Source organism: Thunnus maccoyii, chromosome 8 (assembly GCF_910596095.1).
Source record: "Thunnus maccoyii chromosome 8, fThuMac1.1, whole genome shotgun sequence".
NCBI lineage: Eukaryota > Metazoa > Chordata > Actinopteri > Scombriformes > Scombridae > Thunnus > Thunnus maccoyii.
Window position 1 is genome coordinate 3,953,096 of NC_056540.1, and position 6,945 is coordinate 3,960,040.

General features: G+C 39.6%; 1 long non-coding RNA gene across 4 annotated transcripts; it reads left to right on the forward strand.

The window, feature by feature from the left end:
- The first annotated feature begins 1,251 nt into the window (after window positions 1–1,251).
- LOC121902183 lies at window positions 1,252–6,137 on the forward strand. Of its 4 annotated transcripts, XR_006097482.1 has the most exons (4): window positions 1,437–1,528; window positions 1,690–1,740; window positions 5,043–5,145; window positions 5,556–6,137. It is a non-coding gene; the product is annotated as an uncharacterized LOC121902183 (long non-coding RNA). The 4 variants fall into 4 exon arrangements; XR_006097480.1 differs by lacking the exons at window positions 1,437–1,528; window positions 5,043–5,145 and adding an exon at window positions 1,252–1,430; XR_006097481.1 differs by lacking the exon at window positions 5,043–5,145.
- Window positions 6,138–6,945: the final 808 nt, after the last annotated feature.

The following is a 6,945-nucleotide window of genomic DNA, read 5'->3' on the forward strand; positions in this document are numbered from 1 at the left end:
TTTTAAAATTTGTCATGTTTTATCTTACACTAAATTGGTTTTATATTTTTTAAAACCCAAGGATACTATGATTTGTCTGTTGTATTTTGCTGCCTTTGTGGAGCACTTTGTATCGTGCGCTCTATAAATAAAGATTATAATATATTCATTTTGAGTATGTCATTTTCGAGCAGGGGCCTGAGCCACAGGCCTAGGGATTAAGAGGTTAATATTATTATTATCATTACAGACTGGAAATTAACTACATTTCCTTCTCGCACTCCTGAAGGTTATCCAAAGGCAGAGTGCACTAGCTGCATTGTTTATGGCAATGATTTTTTGGGGGGTAAAATAATCAGCCTAAAATGTGGAAAATTAAGGCATTACAACATTTCTATCTGTGACGCACTTTGCCAGCCGTCCTGAAAACTAAACGTTTATTTTTCTAAACTTCATTGCTTGTGTATACTGCTGTCAGCCTTTGCAGCAGCTGAAGTGGAAATCTTGATGCCTTGAGCTAAGCTGTGTCATGGGGTGAAACATTCCTCATATATTTGAATATAGTCTTTGGGTAATACTGAAACATTTAAAATACAAAACTAGTGTGTATGTGATTGTTGGGCGTCACCCTGGAGAAGTCTGAGGGCCCATCAGGACAGGGTAATGACCTTGTGAGCCCAACTCTTTTACATGTTGTTGCTGCTGCAAAAAGAGATCATCAAAGCTGTCACGGTTCTGTCCCCATCTGGCTCTGTGTCCCTCACTATTTCCCTGTTTGTTGAACTGGATTGAGTGGCAGTAGGCCCTTGAAGTCGAAACTTAAGTTTGCTTTCATACTAGTTGTTTTCTTAAGGAAACGTGACTTAGGACTGTTGCTTGCTACACACTGACTCTTGTAGAAACTATGTGCAGAAGTGAACTGAAACTCAGAGTAACAGCTGTCTTTCACTCCTATTTTGGTTATTACATGCAGATTGGTTGCATATTGATTGAGCATGGTTATATTGTGGACTTTCATTTGGCTAATGGATGAAGTTCTGCTTTTGATTTGTTCTCAGCCTGTTCGCAGCTATTGCCTTTTGTGTTTTTTCTTGTTTTCCCCAGCCTGCTTTTCCCTCCACACCTGTCCTGCACCCTGCATCTTCCCCAGCCAATCAGCTCCCAGCCTGCCTTTGTGTCCTCCCACCTGTTCCTTGTTGTTTCATTAGTGCAGATTTTATTTAAGTCCTGGTTTTCAGTTCAGTCTTCTTGGCTCCTCTGTCCAGTCTGCTCTGTTTGTCCTTCATTGATCAGTTCTGTTCAACTTCTGTTTTCTTTGCCTGCACTCGAGCTGTAATAAAGAATTATTCTCCAGTTCCTGGCATGCGAGTGTCCTGCGTTTGGATCTGTCTCCTGCTACTCTTCTTGACAACAGCATGACGTTGCCACCACCAGCTGTCATGATGGGAATGGTGTGTTCTTGCTGATGTGTTATGTTGGGCTTGTAACTGACAAAAAGCTTAATTTTGGTTTCATCATAATGTAGAACCTTCTCCCTCTTTGCCAGCAGGTATATACTGTAGGAAACAGATGCTTGCCAAGATATTAACTTTTTTCACTTCGCAACTCTGAAACAGTTGGTGCCATCTTTGTTTTACATGGTCCATATTGACTTTAAGGGAGGAGACCTTCATTTTTGTCTTGAGTAAATCATGTTGTTTTGTTTCATAGTTTGCACCTGGTGTGAAATAATATCCTCCCATGACAACTACCTACCATCTGGTGAGTTGGTATTTTTAGCATTCTGTCTGTATTGAATTTTATGAGCTGCTAAATTACTGAAAAAGTTTTGTGAGATGAAGATCAGGCTAGACTACCACAGGCATTGTCTGACTAAAAACCACAGCAATCAGTCATTTCAGTAATGAGGAAAGTTATTATTTATTTCTCTGTTGAAATGCATCTCTGAACTACTAAAATCATGATTAAATGTGGTTCTGCATGACCAAAATAGTCAGAAACTAGTCCAAACACTGTGTATTAAAATCCATTTTAGATAATTCTTAGATAATTTTGATACATTATTTTTTAATAGATTATTTTGTTTGGTTTGGGTGAATATCCTGTTCTTTGGCTCCATTTCAGTTGAAGCGAGGGTTATTAAGCACCACTAGCAAAGGGTGACCAATCAACTCCTTATGTTACCTTAAATACCTGCACTGTTAATCTAGATTATAAATGTGGCTGATTTCATTGATTTAGGCTACAAAAAGGGACTACACTGATACATACTAGATATATAAGCCTTCATTATTTACTGTTCAATAAAACCTGGATAGCCAACTGTCAGTCAAAGTCAATGTATTTTCTCAAGGATGATGTAAATTTTAATTTAAAATGTGGAAAACATTGCAAACCTCTTGTGCTCTAGTGAAGGTTATCTGCAGGATGTAGGGAAAATAATCTGATCCACATACTTGCAGGATGTTATTAATACATACAACAATACATACAACTGACAGCTCTCATTTTGCAGCATATAGCTTCCCTGCATAATTGCAACCCTTCAGTGAACCTTGAGTAAGTGAGGGCTGTCAGTTACCTGACTGTAAGTGTTATTTTTTCAAGGGCACTTCATGGCAGAGCATGCTACAGAGTGTACTACGTAGCACGTTCAGAGACAGCAGTTCAAACCTGCATGTCGACATTTGTCACCACTCGTCCTTGTCTCTCCCTTCTTCCCTGTCATTCTGTTATTTGCTGTTAAATAATGCAGAAATTCAATCACAAATACAGTGACTGTAGTTCTGGGCTATTTTGCAATCTGTATCCATCGAGCACATCATGATCTGCCTCGAGTATTCAGTGAACCATGAGTGACACTAATTTGGAGCTGTCAATCAACTAATGTTTATTTGGGATGTATATGTGGAACCTTAGTTTCAAAACCAAAACTTCCCCATGAAAAAACTGAAGATTTGGCTCCCAAGGAGATATTTTCAAAATGCTGAAAAATATATTTATAATGATCAGAGTATGAAGCAGTAAATCCACCCATCCTACATGGCTCTTAATCACTGCCTAAAGCAGGGGATGAACTCTGCCAGAAGCATGTGCTTCTTGCTATAGTGGCCTAGATACCTGAGCACTGGTGAGAACTGGCTCAGTGGCTATAAAAAAAATGATAACACATGTTTTGTGCAGTGAGTTTCATACAGCTTATTTCTTGCTCCAAGGCTAGAAAAAAAATATCTAAGGAGAATGTGCAGTCAATTTAAAGGCAAGTACTCTTGCTTTTTTAAGACCTGGATATATGCTGTTCATAGTTTTGACCAATTGAAAACATTTTAGTTACCTACTCACTGCTGCAGTCTCACCTCTGCCTCTGCCTGAACCTGATGGGTTTGGGCCATCTTTGTGCATAAATCTGTGGGTTGTGTTCGGGCTCAGGTTGGATTATATTCAACTGTAAATTAATTTAAAAAAAAATCTCTCTCTTCTTCTCTCTAAATCTGACAATAGTCTGTTTCAATGTGTCATGTGTTGCAAGCAGATACACAATGCTCACTGTCAGATTTTATATGTGTGAGATATATTTCCAAAGAAAGCATATAACTAGTCTCAAGTCAGGAGTTTGGGTCTCAAATCCTACCAGGCAGGTTCAGTAAGGTCGGGCTGAAAGGTGCAGGCACAGGTCAGGTTCTGCTCTCAGTATCAGGCCTGTGCAGAACTCCAGACTAGCAGCACAGTCTGACACAGGGATTTAGCACACAAATCTTGGACATGTGCATATTCAGTCCCAGTGGGCCCTCACTCTAAGGCTGCCCTGTGGAGTTTTCTAGTTAAACAAAAAACAAAAGTTTTGTTTACATGCAAGTGACCGAGTGAAATGTCTGCTCTCAGATTTCTGCTCTGCTCCATTGATGTATTCTGCTCTCAGATTGTTTTTTGCAACAACCTTGTCAAAATTCCCCAACCAATAGAATGCCAGCTGCTACCTTCTTGTTTGGTTTCAGGCCTTCCTGAGCACACTCTGATACTTGATGTGAAAAGAAGGTGGAATTGGCTGGAGCAGGTTCCTAGAGCAAGTCCCAGCAATCCAAGCAGTTCATGTGTCCATTGGAGCACATTTGTGTCAAGCATTAAAGAGAAAGTTTGGGAGCATCTCTGCAGCTGTTACCAGGAGGATACACTCCCGACCTCACGACTTGAGGGAAAAGTGCAGGGGTCTCACTTATAAAACAGTGTGTAGGATCCATACTAAAAGTGTAAAAAAAAATAAATTACATAATAATCAGATTTATAAAACTGTGCATATGCACAAATGCAAGCATATTTCTCTTTATAAATCACATTCCACCTGGAAATGTGTGCATGTGGATCAGCCTGAAATCCAGCCCTCTACATGCCCACATTCAATCATAAATGGTACAGGGCGCATACATCCCTACAGTGTATGCGCCCTCTCACTCACTCGCTCTCAGCAGCCGCGGAGGAAGGACCGCTACAGTAGTGAACGGACATTTACTGTTTTATTTCCCATTTTCGGACTTCTTGAAGTTATGTGTGTAACCCAAACAACCTATACAACTTCCCAAAACACGCAGCAGACCAATTCCCAGTTAACTAGTTTTAAGTAGTTTTTGCACCACACACTCAATATCTAAAATACAATAAACACTGCATTCATTTATATTTACTCAACAATCCAGCATACAGGTGTTTCTCTAATTGAAACAGTCCATATATGAGTGCAGGTGGTGAAGATGTGCTGGTGAGGTGACTGGAGAAGGCAGAGTGTGTGTGGCAGCCACACAATGTCTCCAGTGACAGTCATATGTTCACTGCAGTGATTTTACACACAAAAACTATATGAAAATCATACCTGGTGATATACGCACAGTATTAGAAGATATTATTAAAAATCAAATAGTGCTCTGTTCTGCAATTATTTTTCAGTTATGTTTGTTTAAGCTCAGTTATTTGATGTCATCTTGGATTTCTACAACCAATGATGACAAGTTCATCACTTAGTTATTGTGGTTGAGGTGAAAATGAATCAGTGTATTCTCGCTTAATATCAGGGAAAGACAAGTCAGACTTTCCAGAATCCTGCCGCATCATGACATCATTCATTTCAGCAGCTGCTGTGCTGCTCCTCAGCTGACCCTCTCCTCTGCACTCCAGGTGAGACAGCGCTGATGAAATGTTGAGCGGACTTTGATTTAAGACTTGAGTTGGCTTATATCTTTTCAAATTGAAAGATGCTTATGGAATAGTTCTGGCTCACTACAAGCGCAGGTACAGATAACACTGCTGGTTTGAATGTTTATGATCATGCGGATCTATAATTAACATTTGATATGAAGTGAAATTAAATGTGTGAGAGTAATCATTATACAATCTGGCTTCAATTCATCACCTCAGTATCTGCGTCACCAATTTCCCCTGTCTGCAAAATGTTTGTACACATGAGTCAGAGTTTACAGGTGTGCACATTCTCCCGTCAAGTTTGTTTTTATAGATCACAACTTTTGCATGAGAAGTGGCTCTTTCAGGTCGTGTTTTGTGTGTGTGTTTGGTGCGTTATAAATGAGACTTCTGGAACCCAGGTTCAAAGGAAAGACGCAGAGTGACGGCACCCAGGACCAGCTGAGAGAGGCAGTAAGTGCCAGTGGAGGACGGGTCAGAGGAGCAGTGCCACACAGATGAAGTGGAGCCACAAGACTCAGTCACTCCACAGTATTAACCAAAGACTGCATTGGAAGAGATCTGTTTGCTAATGAAGACAGGGAGCGTAGGGTCATCATACAGCAGACTACCTTGTCTCCCAGTGAGCGTGTTGATCAAGAACTTCAGTTCTACAAAGTCCTCCCTTCAATCTCCATGTCAGAAGAGCCTGCACTGTGGTAGAGGGAGAAGAAAGATACTCTGCCCCTGCTTACACGGCTTACAACAACCTACTTCTGTGCCCAAACCTCCTCCATCTCCAGTGAGATGAGAACACTATCAGTCAGGAGACATCCAGACTTCTGCCAGAGAGAGAGAGATATATTCATCTTCCTGCAGAGGAACTGTTGAGGTAGTTTTCTATGTTCTACATTCTGTTTAAAGAAGTTAGAGTTTCACATTTGTTTTTAGGAAGACATTGTTGTGTATACAGTACTCTGTCAAGGAAGTCAAGGAACTGTATTTGTTATATAAATAAACAAATGCTAATTATTTCATGTATTTCTTTTCATGCACAGTGATCAAAAATTATTATGAGTATCTATAATGTATTGGACTATACCTATCCCTAGTTAGTAGATAGTTTCATAATATTATAAAGCAGCATTATTCTCATTGTCTTTCTCCCTCAATCTCTAAACCTATCAGGATGTATAAAGTCCAGCCTGGGAACCCTAGTTAAGATGCAAGCAAAGGGAAATATTGGGCCCAGGAACTATTTAGTGTTTTATAATGACAGAAAAGTGAGATTATAATTATTAATAGACATGAGTAAATAAATGACTGATATGTCATGTACGTCATGGTGTAAGCTGGATAATACCCTCCAAGTTTGTACGTATGATAATGTTCAACTTGTCGAGCGCTATCCATTACTGGTCATGGACTGAATCATGTGCAGAAATAACATTTAATTAATTTAACTAAGGTGCTAATAACTTAAATTTGCAAAGTCACAGACAATAATTTTTCAATTCCCTGTCTCCTGATGCTCCTCCCTGAGTTGGGACCCTGGGCCACTGTTCCTCACTCTATAATGCTCCTGGTTGGACAGGTTTTAAATATATGTCCACATCCAAATCCACAGTTTAAAGCAACTATGTGTTGAATTTTTATGTGTATATAACATCTTTAAAATTATTTTGGAAGGTTTTTGTTTATAGAAACATTGAATAATCCCAGTTTAAACTGGGGCAGATGTCAGCTGTTTTCATTTAAGTTTATATAGTCTACCACGGTGTCTTTTGACACTACCAC